General features: G+C 42.3%; 1 protein-coding gene and 1 pseudogene across 3 annotated transcripts in view; both read right to left on the minus strand.

Annotated features, from left to right (window-relative positions):
- DIP2B (DIP2 acetate--CoA ligase B (putative)) overlaps positions 1 to 22663 on the minus strand; it is a 228858-nt gene that overhangs the window by 142503 nt on the left and 63692 nt on the right. The window lies entirely within an intron of this gene.
- On the minus strand, positions 6067 to 20807 carry LOC129536728 (small ribosomal subunit protein uS5 pseudogene; annotated as a pseudogene).

The following is a 22663-nucleotide window of genomic DNA, read 5'->3' on the forward strand; positions in this document are numbered from 1 at the left end:
CACTCTACTGTTTCAGTTAAACATTTATCACACACACACTCTGTGACGAAGTCCAGGATAGCGCAGGAAGAGGTCCATGAGACCCCCTCCCTGACTCCAGGGGCAATTTCTCCTGACACCCCTCCGCTCAGAGGCCCTCAGTCTATCAGACATCATGCATCCCAGTGCCACCCTCTGACTCAAAGAGATGCTCATTTATTAATCACACTCCTCCAGGAACAGAAGACCACAGCACTACCTACTATGGTTCTAATAAAAAGATAACATTCTCACTTTTACCCTTTTCCCTCTCTAGAGTAATCAGAACAGTGAGCTGTTGTCTGTAAACTCTGGCTACAATGTATAAATTAAAAAATCATTTACATGAAATTCCACAATGCTGACAAAGAATCCGAGCATTTCAATATAAATGCCAGGTACAAGTAAATTTATTTACAAAACAGAAGTAGAGTCAGGGACATAGAAAACAAACTTGTGGTTACCAGGGAATTGGGGTGAAGCGGGGTGGGGGTTGGCAGGCGGGGAGAAAGATAAACTGGGAGATTGGGACTAAAAATACCCACTACCATATATAAAACAGATAACATAAGAGTCTGCTATACAACATAGGGGACTCGATTCAATACTCTGTAATGGTCCATATGGGAAAAGAATCTTAAAAAAAAAAAAAGAGCAGATATATGTATAACTGATTCACTTTGCTGTATACCTAAAACTAACAATATTGTAAATCAACTATACGGCAACAATTTTTTTTAATTAGATGCCAGATCTTCAACCACCTTTGCTTGAATTAAAATAATTTTTACAGTGACATAAGAAGTTATGTTGTCAAATAAATGGTGGACTTCGCATTCCAATATGCACCATGCAGACCTTTTAAAGAAATGAAGTAAATCAATAATTGTTGATATGGAAAGCGCTGTGAGATAAACTGATAAACAAAGCGCAAAAGACTTTGTATGGTGGAGCTCCTCCATATAAAGAGTGTATCTCCGTGTGCATATGCTAGTTTGCCTAAAATACAAATTAACAGAAAGATTCACAAAGATTGGAAAGTATGTCAGTTTTAAACTAACTATAAACAAAAAACACCAGCTTAGGTATCTTTCAGAAGAATGTAGTGGAAATTTTTACTAGTCAAGTATAAATATCTAACTATATTTAAAGCAAATACTACCTCTTCTATCATAAAAAGTAAAAATAACCAAGTTTCAAAGAAATAAAACTGAGACAAGCGATAGCTATTTTTAAAACATGCAAATCAGATTTATCTAAATACCTTGGGTTACTGACTCTTCAGTCTATTTTAGTGCCAACTGGAAACTGTGTTGTTTAGGATCACTTGAATCAAGTCAAGACTGAAAGTCTCCTGGTCTTGGACACATGTCAAAGCTCTAAGATACAATAGCCTTGGACCAGCTGGGCATAATAATGATCACCATCAATTTTCAATATACATGGCTTTTGTTAACCTGTTTTAACACCATGCAAAACAGACACAATCTAACTCATATAGTTAAAACTTTGTCTTTAAGACCCTCTCCCAATTTCTCACTTTTTCATTTCTACTTATGATCCTTAGTTTATATTTGAAAACAAACTCTATTCCTGCCAAAGGGTTTCTTTTGTATCTTTCTCTTTAGTCTCTCAGTCGTGTCCAACTCTTGCAACCACATTAATTGTAGCCTGCAAGGCTCCTCTGTCCTTGAGGTTCTCCAGGCAAGAATACTGGAGTGGGCTGCCATTATATAAAGCCCTGATAAATGAGATTAAATTCTTCTTACACAAATCAAAGTCTTAAAGCCACAGAGCTCTCAGGCTGGAGCACTCTGTGTAAGACGGTAGCAACTACTGGCAACATGCAGTAGAATTATTCAGCTTTACTGACACTGTAAGTACCCAAAACACAGCAGCAAAGAAACCATGTCGGAGAAAATGACTGGAGTTCTGAGATCACAAAGGCACAAAGAAATTCCACCCTGAGGGCAGAAGAGGGAAGGTTGACAGTAAAAGGGGAGAAGGGAGGAGTCCTTCAGTACATTTCCAGGAGGCCAGGTGCCAGAGGCCACTTATTTCATTCCTTTCTCATTCTTACTTTATTCCGTCTGGTGATTTTTCTTCTGTGAATAAATAAATATTACAGCATAAATCAATACACAGCCTTTTGGTTAATAAATTCAATTGTCACAAAGAAAGAAAAAACCATACATGAGCAACATGGATGCAGCATTCTCCTCAATGACCATTAAGTGTAACTGTGGTGTACTTGATGTTTTCTGATAATAAAACCTGACCAATTTACTCTCCAGCCCTAAACATATTCACTGATACATAAAGGGATAGGTACTTACCAGCTGTGTGTACTATGAGCTTGTTAACCTGCATTTCCAGTGCCAGCACGGTTTTACCCTCATTAGAGCCAACAGCTGCCAAAGTGTTACTCCTTCTAGACCTTGAAACCCAAGCTCTGTGATAACTGATGCGGCCAATTTAACTTAATGGTACTATGAAAATAATATTTTTAACATATCAGGTTATTCAAAGTAGAGTTCCTCCCTCTCAATAAGAGAAAAATGTCAAAAGAATTACAAAAGAAAACCAGACAAACTACATGACGGCTAAAAACTGAAAGGTGGGAGAATTCCCTGGAGGTCCAGTGGTTAGGACTTAGCACTTTCCCTGGTCAGGGAACTAAGATCCTGAAAGCTGGGGGAAAAAAAAGTGAAAGATGGGTCACCAATTCTGAAAGACAAGCTCTTAAAGGAGTACGTCAAGGCTGTATATTGTCACCCTGCTTATTTAACTTCTATGCAGAGTACATCATGAGGAACGCTGGCCTGGAAGAAGCACAAGCTGAAATCAAGATTGCTGGGAGAAATATCAATAACCTCAGTTATACAGATGACACCACCCTTACGGCAGAAAGTGAAGAAGAACTAAAGAGCCTCTTGATGAAAGTGAAAGAGGAGAGTGAAAAGGTTGGCTTAAAGCTCAACATTCAGAAAACGAAGATCATGGCATCCTGTCCCATCACTTCATGGCAAATAGACGGGGAAATAGTGGAAACAGTGACTGACTTTAGTTTTTTGGGCCCTAAAATCACTGCAGATGGTGACTGCAGCCATGAAATTAAAAGACGCTTATGCCTTGGAAGGAAAGTTATGACCAACCTAAACAGCATATTAAGAAGCAAAGACATTACTTTGTCAACAAAGGTCCATCTAGTCAAGGCTATGGTTTTTCCAGTGATCATGTATGGATGTGAGAGTTGGACTATAAAGAAAGCTTGAGCGCAGAAGAATTGATGCTTTTGAACTGTGGTGTTCGAGAAGACTCGAGTCCCTTGGACTGCAGGGAGATCCAACCAGTCCATCCGAAAGGAGATCAGTCCTGGGTGTTCATTGGAAGGACTGATGTTGAAGTTGAAACTCCAATCGACTCAATGGACATGGGTTTGGGTAGACTCCGGCAGATGGTGATGGATAGGGAGGCCTGGCGTGCTGAGGTTCATGGGGTTGCAAAGAATCGGACACGACTGAGCGACTGAACTGAAAGATACCCAGGGCTAACACTGTTATTTTACTATTGCTAAAATAAACGAGGTAATCTTATCTAAGATCTTATCCAAAAAAAATCTTTATTCTGGGGGGGACTCCAAAATCACTGCGGATGGTGACTGCACCCATGAAACTAAAAGACGCTTACTCCTAGGCAGGAAAGTTATGACCAACCTAGACAGCATATTAAAAAGCAGAGACACTGCTTTGCCAACAAAGGTCCATCTAGTCAAAGCTATGGTTTTTCCAGTAGTCACATATGGATGTGAGAGTTGGACTATAAAGAAAGCTGAGCACCAAAAAAATTGATGCTTTTGAATTGTGGTGTTGGAGAATACTCTTGAGAGTCCCTTGGACTGCAAGGAGATCCAACCAGGCCATCCAAAAGGAAGTCAGTCCTGGGTGTTCAATGGAAGGACTGATGCTGAAGCTGAAACTATAATACTTCGGCCACCTGATGCAAAGAACTGACTCACTGAAAATGACCCTGATGCTGGGAAAGATTGAAGGCAGGAGGAGAAGGGGACGACAGAGGATGAGATGGTTGGATGGCATCACCAACTCAATGGACATGAGTTTGAGTAAATCTGGGAGTTGGTGATGGACAGGTAGGCCTGGCGTGCTACAGTCCATGGGGTCACAAAGAGCAGGACACGAACTGAACTGAGTATTATCTAAAAACCAGCCTGGCAAAATAAAAACATCAAAGCATCTAAATTGATATAAGACCAATATAGACATTTAATCATATATCAAACAATGGTGGTGGTGGTTTAGCAGCTAAGTTGTGTCCTTTTGTGACCCCACAGACTATAACCTGCCAGGCTACTCTGTCCATGGACTTCTCCAGGCAAGAATACTGGAGTGGGTAGCCATTTCCTTCTCCAGGGGATCATTGCGACCTAGGAATCAAACCTGGGTCTCCTGCATTGCAGGCAGATTCTTTACCGACTGAGCTACAAGGAAAATACCTATTACTGTATATTATATTTGAGCTGGGCTAAACTTTTAAAATACATTAATTTTAGTATTTCTAATGTCCTTTTCTGGTTTGAGAGTTAATGTTGAGTTCTTGGATTAACAATCTGATGACTTCACACTTACTGTAAAACCTTTTCACTGAGCAAATATGAGTTTCCATCTATTTGGTTCTGTGCTCTAACTAATTATTAAGGCAGTAGAGAAGGGTTGGTTAAATAGATAAACGTGCTCAATCATGTCTGACTCTTTGCATCTCCATGGAGGATCAGAGTGCGCCAGGCTCCTCTGCCTGTGGAATTATCCAGGCAAGAATACAGGAATGGGTTGTCATTTCCTATTCCAGGAGATCTTCCTGACTCAGGGATAGAACCTGAGTCTCTTCCATCTCCTGCACTGACCGGCAGATTCTTTACCACTAGCACCACTTGGGAAGGGTTGGTTGGATTCCTTACCACTAGCGCCACTTAGGAAGGGCTGGTTGGAATCCAGCAGCTCAAGAGTTGAAACAAAGGGGTGTGTTCCTAACAGGAACTACTGATTTTCCTGATACTACCTACACAACATCTCCATTTGTGGCCTTAGGTGATTCACTGATCTCTGATAGGTTCTTTCTCATATGCAAAATGGGTGGAGTCATTTGTAAGACTGGTGGTTTAGTCACTCAGTTGTGTCCGACTTGCTGCCCCATGGACTGCAGCCCCCCTAACATATCTTTAATGATAGCTGCTGCTTTGGGTTTACCATAAAGTCAATGTGTTCTACATTTCTAGAAGACTAAATTCAGCTCTGGTCTTAATATTCAATACCAGGACATTAAGTCTAAAGCTATACATAATTTCTAATTAATGTATGAGTTTTAATTTCAACAAGAGTAGAAAGGTTGAGAAAGATTGTAGGAAAAGCATAAAACTCAAGTTTTAGCTCAGACTGAAATTCAGTTACCTGTTAAAGAGAAAAAAAGTAAAAGATTTAAAATAACACACACCAGATGGAAAAACAAAAAGATCAATATAATAAATCTTAGAATACCTTAGGTTCAACAATTAGGCATCAAGTTCAGCCAGCAGCATCTGGCCAAGCCTTCGTGGAGAAATGAGATAAATGATTAAGTTCCTACTACCTGAAAAGGAATTTCCCACATGGGCTCTGGTCCATAAACAGGCTAAAATTTTATAACATTAAAATGTGATCAATCTATACTTTTATATTAAAGCCTAAATTCCTATTAAAGGGGAAAAAAAAGCTTTCACTGGAAATGATTGCAGTAATGATTCTCCAGTAACAGGTACTGTAACAATTAACCCAGTGAGTCACTCCTTAGCCCAAAGCTGTGAACCTCAGTCGTTTCTCCACTGGGGGCGACAAACGCCACCTTTCCTTCCTTCCTTTAAGAGAAGGAAAGTGAAAGTGAAGTCGCTTAGTCGTATCCAACTCTTTGCGACCCCATTGACTGTAGCCTACCAGGCTCCTCGGTCCATGGGATTTTCCAGGCAAGAATAATGGAGTGGGTTGCCATTTCCTTGTTCAGGGGATCTTTCCGACCCAGGGATCGAACCTAGGTCTCCCGCATTGTAGGCAGACGCTTTACCATCTGAGCTATCAGGAAAGACCCCACACTGCAAACATTACTCTATCTCCTCCAGCACCTTACTTTCACCAGTTGCAAGTCAGGAAAAAGAAAGAAAGCAGCATGAGAATCTCAGAAAAATAATTACTCCTGGTTAGCACATATCTGGGAGAAGGCAATGGCAACCCACTCCAGTACTCTTGCCTGGAAAATCCCATGGACGGAGGAGCCTGGTGGGCTGCAGTCCATGGGGTCGCTAAGAGTCGGACACGACTGAGCGACTTCACTTTCACTTTTCACTTTCATGCATTGGAGAAGGAAATGGCAATCCACTCCTGTGTTCTTGCCTGGAAAATCCCAGGGACGGGGGAGCCTGGTGGGCTAACGTCTATGGGGTCACACAGAGTCGGACACGACTGAAGCGACTTAGCAGCAGTAGCAGCAGCAGCACATATCTGCAGTGTTAAATCACTCAATTGTTTAAAATTTAGGTAACATGAAGAATCCTCCTCTGGCCCAGAAGAGCCCCTGTTCACCTGTATCTACAGATCCCATCACCATTCTTCTAACTCACCGACCTCACACCCTTTGCACTTACTCCAATACATCAATTCTGCAGACCCCTGCACCAACCATTTCCTGTGCCCAGAACACACCTTCCCTAGACTTTCTCATAAATGGACTTCCTCTCATAATTTCAGGTCTCAGCTCAAATTATCACATCTTCAGAAACAATGTTCCTCATCATCCTAGAGAAAATGGAAGTCTGTTACCCCCAGCTTTATCTTATTTTATGGCAATTACTTGCTAAGAAGTTCAGCCATTTTAAATCAATCAGCTGGACTATCACAATTTTAAATTAACAGACATGTAGCAGTCACTTCACTCAGTCAAATGACTTAAAAAGTCCTCAACCTTTAACATAAATAATACAAATTCTGAACATTAAGAGATTTTACCTGATACGTTACTTCACGTCACCAGTCCCCACTCCACCCTCCACACCTACAATGTTCTATAGAGACAGACACAAAATCTAGATGGACAGTAGGGGCCATACACATAGAACCCAGCACCTGGGTTAAAAGATGGAATTCTAGTCAGGATGGTCTTGTTATGGGTGCCTGTTCTCCACCACAACTCAGGGAATAGAAAGGTATCTCATTCAGCCAGCATTACTTAAAAAGGATCCTCCTGATCTTCAATGAGGTGACTAGTAAGGAAATAACTACTGTACATCCATTTGGAACTCTGACACTTGTGTAAGTAGTACAGTACAGTAGAAGTACCGACACCAACACAATTTCTAAAGCTATTTTGAGTGTGCATGCTCCGTGATGTCTGCCTCTGCTATCCTGTGGACTGCAGCCCACCCAGGTCCTCTGTCCATGAGATTTTCCAGGCAAGAACACTGGAGGGGCTTGCATTTCCTTCTCCAAACCCGCATCTCTTGCACTGGCAGGTGGATTCTCTACCACTGCATCACCTGGGAACATCTACCAATGTATTATTTCAAGGTTAGTTTTCTCGTTTCGCAGGGGGAGGGTCTGGGTAACTGAACATTTATGCCTAGCTTTGCTTTCATTCATCAGTATTCTATAGCTACCAAAATAAATTCTAAGGCCACAGATTACATTTTTATAATAGTCAATAGTCCCAAGAGGCAGTTTTTCTTCAAAATTTCTTTCCTATACCTTGTTTTCAAACACAACTAGGACCGAGTTTGAAGTACAGTACAACTTGTTCTTCTCTCTGATGGACCTCAGAAGAGAAATGTAGGCAGAACACTTGCAATATCTGATTAAGGAAACAGAAAACTTAAAAGAATCTGTAGGAACAGCAGAAGAGAGAAGCACAGGTGGCAGGCAAAGTTTATGTGTATTTCCAGCTTTCAAAAATGAAGTGGAAAAGGTTAAAAAGTATTTTTAGGGTTGGTGCTTCCACATAAGACCTCCAAGCATAGGGGACACTACGGAGAGGAAGAAAATCTGAAAACAGAGACTAAGATTGAACTAGTTTAACAGTACTGGCAACTTCCTGTGTGACACAAATCACTTCTAAGCACCTTTATTACTTAAAATAATAAGATGTTAGTCTTATTTTGGACAGAATCTAACAAACTTCCCATGAAAAATATTCCTTTCTCGTCAAAGATACCTCCATAACCTCTCATAGAACAGACATCCGAAAGAAGTGGTGGTCAAAAGGTAACTTTAATTATTATTTTTTTGAACTGAAAGAAAACTTTTTTTTTTTAAGTGAAAAAAAGAAAAAGAGGGAGAACATTTACAGAAAATTTTTGAACAGAAGAAAGGTGCCAAGACGCAGAGGAAGACAAACATGGGGACATAAGGAACAAAGGGCCCTGTGGGAGAGACCAAGAACTGGTGGACAGCCTGAATCACTCTGTCTTCACATCAAGGATGAAGAGAGGAGAGCTGGTACTGGGGGCACTGGAATCTAGGGAGCAGAGTCAAGTATGAGCTGTGAGGAGGTCCACACACCCCGAGCTCCCCTTCCCCACTCCTGCCCCAAATCCCAGGGAATTCCCAGCCAAGGTTCTGATGGTCTTGGTGGGAGAGTGAAGAGGGGACAGGGGTACCCACCAAGTCATAAGAGTAAAGTGTGTAAAAAGTAATTTTAATTTACTAGCCATCATAAAAATATTTTAATAAAGTCCATAGAGCAAGTGAAGGGCGAAACAAGAGGGTGGCCTAAAGACTAGGTGTCAACACCAGAACATCCACAGAATCTGAAAGGACAAGGGAACACGTATACTAAACTATCATGTTGCACACACTGTACGTGAGCATGAGGACAGGGAAAGGGCACGAGAAGCGACAAGGAGCTTCGACTTTGTGTCAAGCTCCAATTTTATCTAGAAGTCAACTGGCTCGACATATTTCCAACTGGTGTGAAGAAAGACACCTTCCTAAGGTGCACTCATCTGAAAACAATGTGGCTGCATCTGGAAAACAGAGAAACCTAAGAGCAGACCAGCTTCAGCTTTACCCGATGTGTACTACTCACTTTTATCATACCTTGACCTGCGGTCCAAAATCCAAAGATACAAAAGATACAGTGAAAACACCATTCCCTCTCCTGTTTTCCAGTCAAGTTCGTTCCTGAGAATTTGTCCAAAGATGCACATGCTATAAGCAAAAGCACATTTTCACATGGGCAAATTTTGATAAAGACGTTTATAATGTTTTTTGAAAAGCAGTCTCTGTTCTAACTAAACTCACTAGCATCACACACATCCACACATTTCAACTTTTCTATGAAGCTGACTTCAAGACTTTGAGGGGGTAGGGGGCAAGCAGTATGGCTTGTGGGATCTTAGTCCCTCGGCCAAGATTAACCCTGGGGCCCTTGGCAGTGAAAGGGGATAGTCCTAACCACTGGACCACCAGGGAACTCCCAAAGACATTTTAAGTATCAAGAGAAGTGGGCTTCCCTGATGTCTCAGACAGTAAAGAATCTGTCTGCAATGCAGGAGACCTGGGTTCGATCCCCGGGCCAGGAAGATTCCCTGAAGAAAGGCATGGCTACCCACTCCAGTATTCTTGCCTGGAGAAGTCTATGGACAGAGGAGCCTGGCGGGCTACAGTCCAAGAAGTTCCAAAGAGTCAGACACGACTAAGCAGCCAACATTTTCACTTCACTTTCATCAAGAGAAGTGGTAGAGTGAAAGCGTTGGATTATGAAGTCCGGTTTCTCGCCTCAATTCTGTGCAAGTTTGGGAAAGTCCCACCATTTCTTCAGCACTCTCCCTTATCTCTGTGGCCGCCTCTTGAGTCCAGGTCACCTTCAGCTCCTGCCTGGACCTGCCCAGCCCCTCCACATCCTCCAAAATAACCCACCCTCTTGCCTCCTCCAGGCCATTCTACTCAGGGCTGTAGCTGACATAACTTTAAGTGTAAATCTTGTTTTTATGTGAACACTGAACTCTTGTGCAATCTTTTCACCACTTTGGTGAAACCAGGAACAGAGCACATCCACAGCATCCAGAGTGAGGCTGGCAGTCTTCAGAGCTCACTTCCTGAGCTGGATTCCTTCACTCAACACATGAAAAGACTGGAGCCCACAGAGACAAAGTAAGTGGGCCACATCCAGAATGCCACGTGGTTCCCAGAATGCCACGATTATGTGGAAATCTAAAGGTCATCCACCCACTGATGAGTATTTACCAAAGGTCAGGCACTGTGCCAGCTTTCAGGAACTTTGGTGAAGAGGTGAGACCTCTGACTTCGCAGAGCTTATATTTCTAGATACAGTTCTAGAAAAGCAGCACATACCTGAGATGGTGTTCTCTCACTTCACTGGAATCCCTTTCAAAATGTCGCCTCTTCTAACCACTGTCTAGAACACCATCCCTCACTTCCCTCCACCTGCTTCATTTGTCTACACAGCACAGATCACCATAAGAATATGATATATTTGTGGTTCATCTATTTGCCCACTAGTTGGAAGCCTCCTAAGTGTACCTACCTTGCTCACTGCTATCTACCCCGTGCCTGGAACAATGTCAGGCACAGAGTAGGCACTCAATAAATATTTGCTGGGAAAAAACAGGTAATGTGACAAGAGGAGACTGAGATGGGCAAGCAGCCACTTTGGGAAGGGTGATCAGAAAAGGGCTGTCAGACAAGGTGACATTTAAGCTGCAGCCTGAAGAACAGTAAGGAGAAGAGTCAGGAACAGATAAGTCTGTGGAGAAGGAACAGTGAGTGTCAAGGCCCTGGGGCATGAGAGATCCCAGTGTGAAAGGGACAACTTTGCCCTGCATAGTGAGGGAGGGGAAAGCAGTAGACAAAGCTGGAGAAGCAGGCAGGACCCTGAAGGCTATGCTAAGGAGTCAGTAATTTATCCTATACGAAATGCCATCATTAAGAACTGAGCAAGGAGTTACATGATATGGTTGTGTTTTTCATAGAGCACTGTACCTCCTGTGAGAACAGTGTATGGAAGACAAAAATGAAAGCAGAAGGACCAATTAGGAAACTCAAGCAGTTTTCCAGTTAAGAAATTATAGTAATTTAGTGGCAAAATATAGACAAAGAGAAGTGAAGATACTTGAGATATGTGTAAGGTAGAATTGACAAGACGTGCTGATGGGCTAGACGGAGCCAGGGACGATGTAAGATGATTTCCAAGTTTCTGACTTGTGCAACTGGGTGTATCAGGATCTGCTAATTGAAGTGAAAAAGGGTTGAGGGGGAAAGGCCAGAACTTTGTTTTGCACCCATGAAGCCTGAGTCATAGGTTCCTGATCTCCAGGTGGAACTCAGAGGACAGGTCTGGGCTGCAGCTACACGCTCAGGAGTCATCAGCATAAAGATAGTATTTAAAGCCACGGGAGTAAGTGAAATGACCAAAGGGAAGAAGTACAAATAAAGAGAAGCGAGGCCCAAAACTGAGCCTGGAGGCATTCTAGCACTTAGAGGTCACGCAGAGCACGGAGGCAGTAAAAGAGAAGGGGAAGGACTGGTCTATGAGACAGAAAGAAAACAACTGGATTCCATCACAGAGGACCTGGGGGCTCTTGGCAAGAATGGTTTCGGTGAAGTAGGGAGGAACAGAGCCAGTGCTGAGCGGTTCAAAGAGTGAATGGAAGAGAAAAAAGGTAGAAGAAAGAAGAGACAACTCTTTTGAAAGGTTTAACTGTGAAGGGGAGAAAAAAATGGGCCACTGGAAATCAAGAGAGGTGAATTTGACAAGGGACAATTTCTTTCTACAAATGGGGTGCACCAGAGCCTATCTATACACTAACAAGGATGCTCCAGCAGACGGGGGGAGCCAGAAGACGGGAGAGACAGAGAGGTGACCACAGAAGCAGCAAGGTCCCTGGGAAGGAGGTGGGGCACTCAGAGCAAAGGGAAGAACTGTGATGGGGGTGGAGGGTCAAGAGACGATACCAGTGCTTGTTCCATTATACCCAACCGGAGATTCCGAGAGAAGAGTGGCCCAGCTGCCAAAACAGAAACCTCTGGATGAGGAGGAGGGCAAAGGAGGGTGTCCCTCTAGACGGATTCTTATTTTCTCAGGCAAGCACCAAACAAAGCCATCAGCTGAGAGAACAGAAGTTTGTACAGTTTGAGGGAAAGGTATGAAGTATTCTTCTTAGAAGCTGAGAAAGCAAACGTAAAAGCTGGGCTTCCTGACAGTGATGAACCCCATTTCAGACTGTGGTATGTCAACATGGAATTTCAGTTAAGACTTCCCGTACATGGTCAATATTTCCTTCAATCAATGTTGCTATTCAAATTTATACCAAGAACTAGGTTTGTAATATCATCTTGGGAACTCACTGATCTAATGTAAGTAAATGTCCCCTCTCCCACCAAAACAGAATATTACAGACTCTCTACACATTCCCAGGATTTCAATCAATCATCAGATAATCAGCATCTTTAAAAAAAGAGATCAGAGAAAAAAATTACATGATCGGAGGAAATCTGACCACAGACTGAGTATCTTACATATTTCTAGACTAAAATGCATACTGATACTTGATATGCTTTGAAATAACTGAAGAGGGCAAGAGAAAGTGGGTAAGGGTATAGACGAAATTAGACTGGCCATGTGTTAGTAACTGTTGATGTGAGGGTAATCAGTATACAGGGATTCCCTATGCGAGTCTCTCTACTCTGAAATGTGTTTGAAAATCTCCATTTAAAAAAAGTAAAAAGTAATAAAAGGTATCCAGAACACTAAAGGATACTAATATTTATTTTATGTTTCCAATATAAATTAATATTCCCAATATTTCATAATTTTATTCATTTCCCAAAATTCTAGTTTGCTTCCTTAACAACTAACTCATCAGGAAAGGAGGCCCTTATCCTTCTAAACAAAATTCGCTTTATTTCAAAAATAACTCTCTCTCTTGTCTGTTTTGTGGGATCAAGCCTGCCCCACTGACCATGGATCTTACTGCGTGAGGCCTGCCCAGGGCCCCCAGTGCAGTCTGAGACAAGGGGGCACTACTGCCCAACTCAGGGGGTTCGGATGCAGGCTGGCTGGCTCCCACACTAAGCTCTGCCTCTATCACTATTAAAGGTAACATGTGAGCCTCAAAAATGAAGAGAAAAAAAAGTAAAATAAAAGGGATCAACTTTTCTTTCCTTCCTCAACAAATGTCTGATCTCCAGAGCTCTTGGAACCAGCACAACAAAAAAGCTCACCTTCATTAACTTCTCTTTTAGCAAAAAAAGTAAAGGACTGGGACATGTCCAGAGGTTAAGACTATGTGCTTCCAATGCAGGGGGTCAGGGCTGATCCCTGGTCAGGAGGAAGGGGAGGCAGAGGAGGAGAAGGGAGAAAAGGAAGTAGGGAGGAAGGGAAGAAAGGACTGAGACCAGAGGATCCTTGCTGGTGGGAATGGAGTGGACAGTCCTCTGTGCTTCCCAGAGCCCCCTGCCGCCTTGGTCAGATTAATTTATACCAGAAGTAGCTTTTAAAGACACTTAACCACTGTGGTGAATGCGGGTAGCAAATGAATGCTACGGAGGAGAAATCAGCACTGAGTAATTCCCCTCCTGAGACAAAAGGCAGATCATATTTCTCTGATTCTACTACACAACTCTCCTCCATCCCTTCCCACATCTCTTTTCCCTACGAACCCCTTCTAAAACCAAACTTGTGGCAAATAAAATGAATTGGATACCATATGACTGGAAAGAGCCAAAATTTTAAGGACACCACTGCTCCGGTTCTACCCTGCCAATTGGAGGGTTACCTGACTGGTTTCACTGACAGAACTGGTTGCCCAGGAGGGTGGATGTTATCTCTGAGAGCCACAAAGACCATCTTCTCTTTGCAGCAGCTACTCGAAACGTTTCTTAGTTTATGAATACGTATCTGTTTCAGCGGTCTCCAAATCTGGAATTTTACAGGAATTTCTAGAAGAGTTATTTTAAGATTTGGTTGGGGCCCATAAACCTGTATTTTTTAAAAAGTCATCAGGTAGTTGCACTTACTCAGGATTAGAAACAAATGATGTATTATGAGCTGAGGTATAAACATAAGTCATATTCAAAAGAGTAACCTACCTCTAAAAGCTTTAATTATTCTGAACATAACCAAAATATTTTCTCTAAATAAAACTACAATTCTAGATAATATGCAAAGTAAAATCAAACTGCTAATTCAGAAAAAAAAAAATAAAAAGCTAACAAATTACAAGGAAGGATTAAAGTACAGTCTTCTAAGACTGGTCTTGCGGGCATATTGGACTGGATGATTCTTAGTTGATAGAGGCTATGCACTGTTGGCTATTCCTATCGACCGAATATAATTTCAGTGAAAATCTTATTGTAACAACAGAATGAGTGATTTTGCTGAAATGAAGGCCAGCTCTCTGATTTCTATCCACTAGATGCCAGTAGCACCCCCCCAAGTCATGACAATTGAAAATGACAAATGTCATTTGACTCTGTCAAATGTCCACTGTGGGGCAAAATCACCCCAGTTCAGGACTACTGGATTAAAGGAACCAGATTAAAAATTAGAAGGTAAAAAAAAAAAAAAGGCTAAAATAGGTTGGAGTGAAGATAGAGCAAAATAAATTGTCTTCAGAATATAAAGCAGTAGCATGAGGCACACTCTCACTGGTTGTTTTTATTAAAAACAAAACTAAAGGAAATGGACTTAAGTTTCACAAGGGAGCATCCAGAGTACTCAGAAGGAAAAACTTCTTAACTCCTAAGTTTTATTACAGCCAGGAAATCTGGAGACCCTTTCCTGGAGATAATTGGAATGAAAAGGCTATGAAATGACTCAGAAGCTTTGGGACTAGAGAGTGCAGGTCTCAGAGACCTACGGAGGGCCCATTTTAGCCTGAGAACCTCTCCCGCCCTGGAGCCTGAAAGACTCCTCCAGAAGGAAAGCACTTGACTCACAGTTAATGTCTCCCTCTGGACTCAGGTCCATGTGATGTGACCAGTTTCTGAATGCACACACAGCAAGCCAACAAGGCTAGCAGGTTTACGGCCCTTCCCTGCTGCTTGTGTTCCTTAAGGCCAAGGTGAGGCTGTGAACCGGTCTTCTCTTTTGCGCCCAGGGTCAGTCTGAGCACTGTTCTAGCGCAGAGGCTGCCAGTCCAAAGTGGAACTGTGACCAGGAATGGTATTCTACCCAGATCAGCACGTCTATAGGGTCTATCTCAGTAAAAGTAAAGGCAAACAGAGGAAATCTGAGAAAAGAGAAAGAAACAAGTCAAGCCACAAACTACTGCAAATCAGCAGTTCCCAAAAACGTGATCCACTGACTTCTGGGGGTCCCACAAGAACTTGCAAAGGTCCACACACTGTAAAATACTTTAATAAAGATATTAAAAGATTTTTTGCCATTTTTACTGTGTGAAAGGCTATTTTATATTTTAACCTTTTGCTCTTCATCCATAACAATGCATCTCTAAATTCATACTTTTAAATTATTTGCTCTCATAGCATAAAAGCAATGGTGAATAAAATGGCTGGAGACTTAGCACAAATCAAGGCAGTGGCGACTTAGGCCATGCATGTACAGTCTGGTTTTATTACATCTTGATCCCTGAGTCCACATCTTTCTAATATTCTGTGTTGTCTCAAGGAAAAGTACTTACACAGTTCTGAGCTGAACTGGCTGTCTTCTTTCTAAACTGGCTTCATTCACTTTTTTTTTCTCATATGAAACTATGTGGTGGCTACAGCTGGAGCCTGGGTCCTTTGCACGGAAACTCTGGGGTGGGTCTTTACAAGAAGGTCAGTGAATTCCTGATACAGAGGCTCAGACAAAGACTCAGTGAACAATGACTCTTTCCAGAGATCAGGGGTGAGATAACTGTAGGTCTTGGAAATGGTATTAAAAGTGGCCTTGGCAAAGCTGTCCAGGATGGCAGTGATGGCAGGATGGAGATGCAGCGGTGGTCAATTCCAGCCATCACCAGTAGCTTCTTGGGCACAGGGACTGACATGATGCCAGTGTCCCTGGAGACAGGGATGAGCTACCCCAGCACAGAGCCACAGTGGTGAGTCACCTTGCAAGAGACAGCATGAGGCTTGTGGATCTTGTTCCCCCAGTAACCTCACTGAACAGGGAGGACAGAGAGTTTGGCCAGAATTAATGTCCAACAGATGGCAGTGGCTACCCCCTGAGAGCACTTAACACCCATACACCATTCCTACTTTAACATCATTTCTACTTGAACTGATGGACAAACTATGGTTTTCAGACTTGAGTATCTGGCAGACATTCTCTTAAAAATTAACCAAGTGGGCTTGGTACCAGCAGCACTGATAACAATCATAAACTTCAGTGAACTGGCAGTAATTTCAAAGCAAAAATCAGAATTCTGGAATACTTGAGCTTGACAGCTTTCCAATACTTAACATTTTTTCTTATGAGACTGAATGTGAGATTAACAAATACAACTTTTGCTAATGTATAATGAAATGTGTCATAATTTGAAAGATGTACCTAACATAGTGATTCAATATTTTTCAAATGACCAATGAATGATGTTTAAAAAAATTACACACTAGTAATAATCCATTCAAAATATAAGACAGATAGGTGCTTCCTCCATGGCTCAAGTGGTAAAGAATCTGCCTGCAATTCAGGAGACACAGTTTCGATCCCTGGGTCTAGGAAGATCTCCTGGAGAAGAAAATGAATAAAATCTGTAAAATGAGTAATCTAGTATAGTCAAAGCTATGGTTTTTCCAGTAGTCATATACAAGTGTGAGAGTTCTTTATAGAAGGCTGAGCGCCAAAAAACTGATGTTTTCGAACTGTGTCATTGAAGAAGGTTCTTGGGAGTCCCTTGGACAGCAAGGAGATCAAACCAGTCAATCCTAAAAGAAAGCAACCCTGAATATTCATTGGAAGGACTGATGGTGAAGCTCCAATATTTTGGCCACCTGATGTAAAGAGCCAACTCACTGGAAAAGACCCTGATGCTGGGAAAGATTGAAAGCAGGAAGAGAAGGGGACGACAGAGGACAAGATGGCTGGATGGCATCACCAACTCAATGGACGTGAATTTGATCAAACTCTGGGAGATGGTGAAGGGCAGGGAAACCTGGCATGCTGCAGTCAATGGAGTTGCAGAGTTGGACATGACTGAGCGACGGAACAACAACCAACTCAAACTAATTAAATCTTCACCAATATTTTTTTGTATTGGAACTAAGAAGTTCTTAGTTCCTAAGAACTAAGGAACTAAGTTCCTTAAAGCACTCACTGTATGTATTAGTTCATTACAGCTAGGTAAAGAAGGTATAGAAACAAACTGGAAATGAAACCTGAATTCCAAGTGTACACAGTGGAACAGGGATGACTGAACGGTAAATGGGCTCTCAGAACACAATCTAGAATGTGCAATAACAGAAGTAGAAACCAGGCGGAATAGGGGCGTAACTGCAGCAGACAGGTGGGCTTAATGGAAAAGGTGACCACTAAACAGAGTCCTAGGGGCTGAAGAGGTTGTAGGAAGAAAATAAAAGAGAGAAGGGCAAAACACACTGCAGGATTTTAAATAAGAAAGGACATCATTAGGTTTTCGTGTTTTATAAAGAAATCTGACAACACTTAGTGAGGAGCCAAGAGAGAAACAGGGCACGTGAGATGGAGAGGAGCAAGGGCCAGCGGGGACAGAGAGAAAAAACAAAAGTGATGCTTTGGAGGGAGAACTGGTAAGATGTGTTGACCAAGGGCTGCAGTCGGATAGTAAATACACAGAACCTGTATGCAGGTCAGGAAGCAACAGTCAGAACTGTTCATGGAACAACAGACTGGTTCCAAACAGGAAAAGGAGTACGCCAAGGATGTATATTGTCACCCTGCTTATTTAACTTCTATGAAAGGTACATCATGAGGAACGATGGGCTGGAAGAAGCACAAGCTGGAATCAAGATTGCTGGGAGAAATATCAATAACCTCAGATATGCAGATGACACCACCCTTATGGCAGAAAGTGAAGAGGAACTAAAAAGCCTCTTGTGAAAGTGAAAGAAGAGAATGAAAAAGTTGGCTTGAAGCTCAATATTCAGAAAACAAAGATCACGGCATCTGGTCCCATCACTTCATGGGAAATAGATGGGGAAACAGTGGAAACAGTGTCAGACTTTATTTTTTTGGGCTCCAAAATCACTGTGGATGCTGATTGCAGCCATGAAATTAAAAGACGCTTACTCCTTGGAAGGAAAGTTTTGACCAAACTAGATAGTATATTAAAAAGCAGAGACATTACTTTGCCAACAAAGGTCCGTCTAGTCAAGGCTATGGTTTTTCCAGTGCTCATGTATGGATGTGAGAGTTGGACTGTGAAGAAAGCTGATCGCCGAAGAATTGATGCTTTTGAACTGTGGTGCTGGAGAAGACTCTTGAGAGTCCCTTAGACTGCAAGGAGATCCAACCAGTCCATTCTAAAGGAGATCAGTCCTGGGTGTTCATTGGAAGGACTGATGCTGAAGCTGAAACTCCAATACTTTGGCCACCTCATGCGACGAGTTGACTCACTAGAAAAGACTCTGATGCTGGGAAGGATTGGGGGCGGGAGGAGAAGGGGACGACAGAGAATGAGATGGCTGGATGGCATCACCGACTCTGTGGACATGAGTGTGAGTGAACTCCAGGAGTTGGTGATGGACAGGGAGGCCTGGCGTGCTGTGATTCATGGGGTCGCAAAGAGTCGGACACAACTGAGCGACTGAACTGAACTGAAACTGCAGACAACAGAGGGCCTCTATAACAAATACACATACATGCTTGTTTTAAACAACTCAGAAATGTAAAAAACCATTCTTGGCTCACAGGCCTCGGTTAGATGTTGACCTCTGACCTAGGAGATAAGCAACAAGGGAGAGAAGAACCTACTGAGGTGACACCCATGTTTCTGGCTTAACCTAGTAGACAGGCGGAGGTGCCACTCACAAGAACTGTGGGTACAAAACGAAATGCTCAAGGGTTTCTGAGTGGTGGTAGTTGAGAGCGTGGAGGAAGAGTAAGTTAGTTTCAGATGGCCCAGGTGGAACTGTTAAATAGAGTGCCAGACATATAAATACGGAGCTCAGAACAGAGGTCTGGGTGGAGAGAAAGATTTGGAAATCATCAATATACTAAACAGCTAAAACCATGTAAGTGGCTGACAGCCAAGGTGAGAGTGTCAAGTGAAAAGAAAGTTGGCTACAATCACGGGAAACACTAGAGGTTGAGGAGGAGACAAAAGGAGTCTGTGAAGAAAACTCAAAGAAGAGACAGAACAGCAGGTATATTTTAAAATGCTAAAGGACAGCAGCAAACTAAGTTGCGGACCTTCACTCAATGCCCAGGAAAGATGCCAAATCACAGATGGTTCAGAAAAGCAGTGAGGGCTGCCTAAGGGCACACAATTCCCATGATTCTGGTAAACAAACGTTTGCTGCAATTTCCAAGAGGCCACTTGTTATAAGGTCTCTTCCCCAAAACAGAAGTTTGTTTCTAGCCTAGTCATGCTACCATTTCCTACCTGGTACCAACCCATTCTTCATGGAAACCACACATAGGAAGGAGCCGAATGCCAACGGGGAGCGTTAACTCCTCACTGCTGAAGTCTGGCTTCGTGAATGTAGCCCTACCAGTTGTAACATCCCTGGCAATTCTTTGTCACTTACATGCTTCTATCCTGGGAAGGGAAGTAACTGATCTGACTGGCAGATGTGGGGAAAATAAATGGTCCAGCTGTGCCTTTCTTCCTCTTATGAGTGAACTGGATGGGAGTTTCGCTGGGTGGAAGCTTTGTCTACTACACATGCCTTCTCTAATCCAGCAGTACTGTGACTGGGGGCAGGTCTGCCTAATTCTGGAATTCAACAAGCTGATTTGGCTCTAATACTAACCTGCTTCCTTTACCTTGCCTTCATCAATAATAAAGGTGATATTATAGTCCCTATTTGCTAATCCTTTAGTTTCCATCCAATCTATTCAAAACTTGAGTGGCAGAGAAAGGTGCTATTTATTGCTCTCCCCTCCCTTCCAGATCCTAACATCAAGTTTAAGTAACTTTAGATAAATGCAATCTAGTTAATCTAATTTAATGTAATCCTAGTAAAATAAGGGCTTTCCAAGTGGCAAAGTGATAAAGAATCTGCTTGCAATGCAGGAGACCGGGGTTTGATCCCTGAGTCAGGAAGATCACCTGGAGAAGGGAATGGCAACCCACTCCAGTATCCTTGCCTGGAGAATCCGATTGACAGAGAAGCCTGGTGGGCTAAGTCCGTGGGATCGCAAAGAGTCAGACACGACTGAGAGACTAACACATGCACAGTAAAATAATTTAAGACTTTTAAATGGTTATGTCAATTCTCCTTCCTTTTAGATGGAAGCTTCTTTACTATTTTGATGGTGTGTTGCACTTCTCATTTGTTATGGAACAGGTGAGACACTACCACCATTAAAGACATAATTACAGTTGAAATAAATCCCAAACATTATATCCACTTTCAGACTTTGGAACAAATTTCCAAGAACTCTTAACGTCATCAAACATAGTCAAGGAAATCACAGCATAATTCTATTCTTAACAAAAACACATCTCCAAATACTCTCCAAGTACTTACATATAATTCATAAATATTTATCCCAGGTCATTTAAAAAATACCTGAAAAGATAAATTACTTGAATGAATGAATCGAGCGATTTCATGCAAAATAACCTCACACTATTATATACCACACTGTGCCGTTTATAGTCTGAGGACAGGAAAATAACACACTCTGTAGAAAAAGGAAACGTAAACAAAATGGGCTAACCATTTTTAAAGACTGCTTCCTATCTGGGTTCCGCCTGTTCATGAGACCTGATCACAAAAATACAACGGCCCTGAAGCAATACCTCAAGTGATTAGTGCTTACAAGGGGCTTCATCAGGCACCGCAGACACTGTCCAGCGATCTAGGCCCGTCTCTTGTACTGTTTCCAATATCCACTCTCCATTCAGGATAAGGTTACAGAGACTGTGTTGGAAGAGCCATACTGGACGAGGCAGGGTCAACACCAAGTGGTAAGTGGCTACAGACCAGGGCAGGCCAGGAAGACATGGACCTGCAACGGGGTGGCAGGCAGAGCAGTTAGAGCAGGTGCCACTCCATCCAGAAACTACCTGACTGGTACTCACTCTTGTCTCTTTACAGCCTGAAGCACCCAGCACAGAGCTCTACACAGTAAAGGTAAGTGGCTATACTTGGAGATCACATCTTCTGGATTATTTGCTGATGGCCTGGAACAGATTTAGGGGGAAGCCTAAATGGACACTTAACCATTTAGTTCTGCCCAAATGAAAGCACTGAATGCCCTGCGTGGCTTTATTTATTGCAGCTCACACACTGAATGGTACATGTCTAATCAGTTGTTGGGTGCCAAGAGTGTTCTTTGTTTAACAGCACTCTCTAGCCAAGATGCTGACACTGGGCATATTCTCAAACTCTCAACTGTCTCCTAGAGCTGCTCAGATCTGATTTAATACTGTCAATGAAGACTCACAGCACGAGAGGGGCTGGCTCAAGATGCTCCATGAAAAGCAGCCACTCATGGAAATGTTAATTTGTGGAAGGAGGCACCAAATATTTTCTGTTATTTTAAATCCTGGCAGCAGTAAGGAGAACCAGCCCAACATTTTAAGCAAACTAATTTTATACCCTTTTCAGCTTACAGAATCGATAAATTACAGCTCTACTTTTCATTATCTGGGAAATGGCAAAAATGGAGAAGAAAGGAGACTCAGTGCAGTAAACTGGAAGATCCTTTAAAACAGAGCCTATGTTTTGTTCATTTTCTTTTCCATCAGAGAGTCTAGCAGCAGTGCTTTGACCACGGCACTCAGTGAGTGTTTGCTGAATCAAATTGTTGTGAAAGCATTCTCAGCTCACCACAGATCCAGCATGTCACGAGTTTAGCAACCCTTAGCTCTCTCCTAGCAAATGTTTTCAGTTCCGCTTACAGCAAACAGTTTTTTCCAAGAAATATATCTTAACTTCACGACACAAAAATGAAAAACCTAGACTCTCCTTTGTAAAGGTGCATTTCTTTTTAAAAGGAGCCATATACTATAAATGAGAAATATTTTGTGTTAAAAAGGAAAGGGCAACCTAAGCAAAGCAGTATATCTGTAACTGTGCTGTAAGGAACTCTAAAGAGCAAACATCTGTAACGCTGCCATACAGCTGCATCCATAAACGCCTTCTCCTAAAGGACTACTTAAACTAAAGGTTAAGCTAGAAACGCAGGTGCATCTTTAAAATAAACTCCCAGTCCTAGATGTATGTTTTAAGTTATTTATGAATAATTAAAAGGCCTAGGTTCCAAGGGTCACAGAGAATTGAACTCCCATCTACTCACAGCCAAAGTCGTTCAAGGGGCTGCCAACAATAATATATTCTGAGGCTTTTCCTGGCAAGCCCATTCCCCAGCCCCTCCCCTATGTTGCCATGGCATTTTCTTTTCATACCTCTATTACCGTTTACCTCAGCATATAATCAACCTTTAACTTCCTTTTCATTGCAAATCAGTTCCTGATTAGACTGTGAGCCCTTTG

The sequence above is a fragment of the Moschus berezovskii genome, chromosome 6, assembly GCF_049115385.1.
Source record: "Moschus berezovskii isolate FMDL1 chromosome 6, NW_MosBer_1.0, whole genome shotgun sequence".
NCBI classification, from domain to species: domain Eukaryota; kingdom Metazoa; phylum Chordata; class Mammalia; order Artiodactyla; family Moschidae; genus Moschus; species Moschus berezovskii.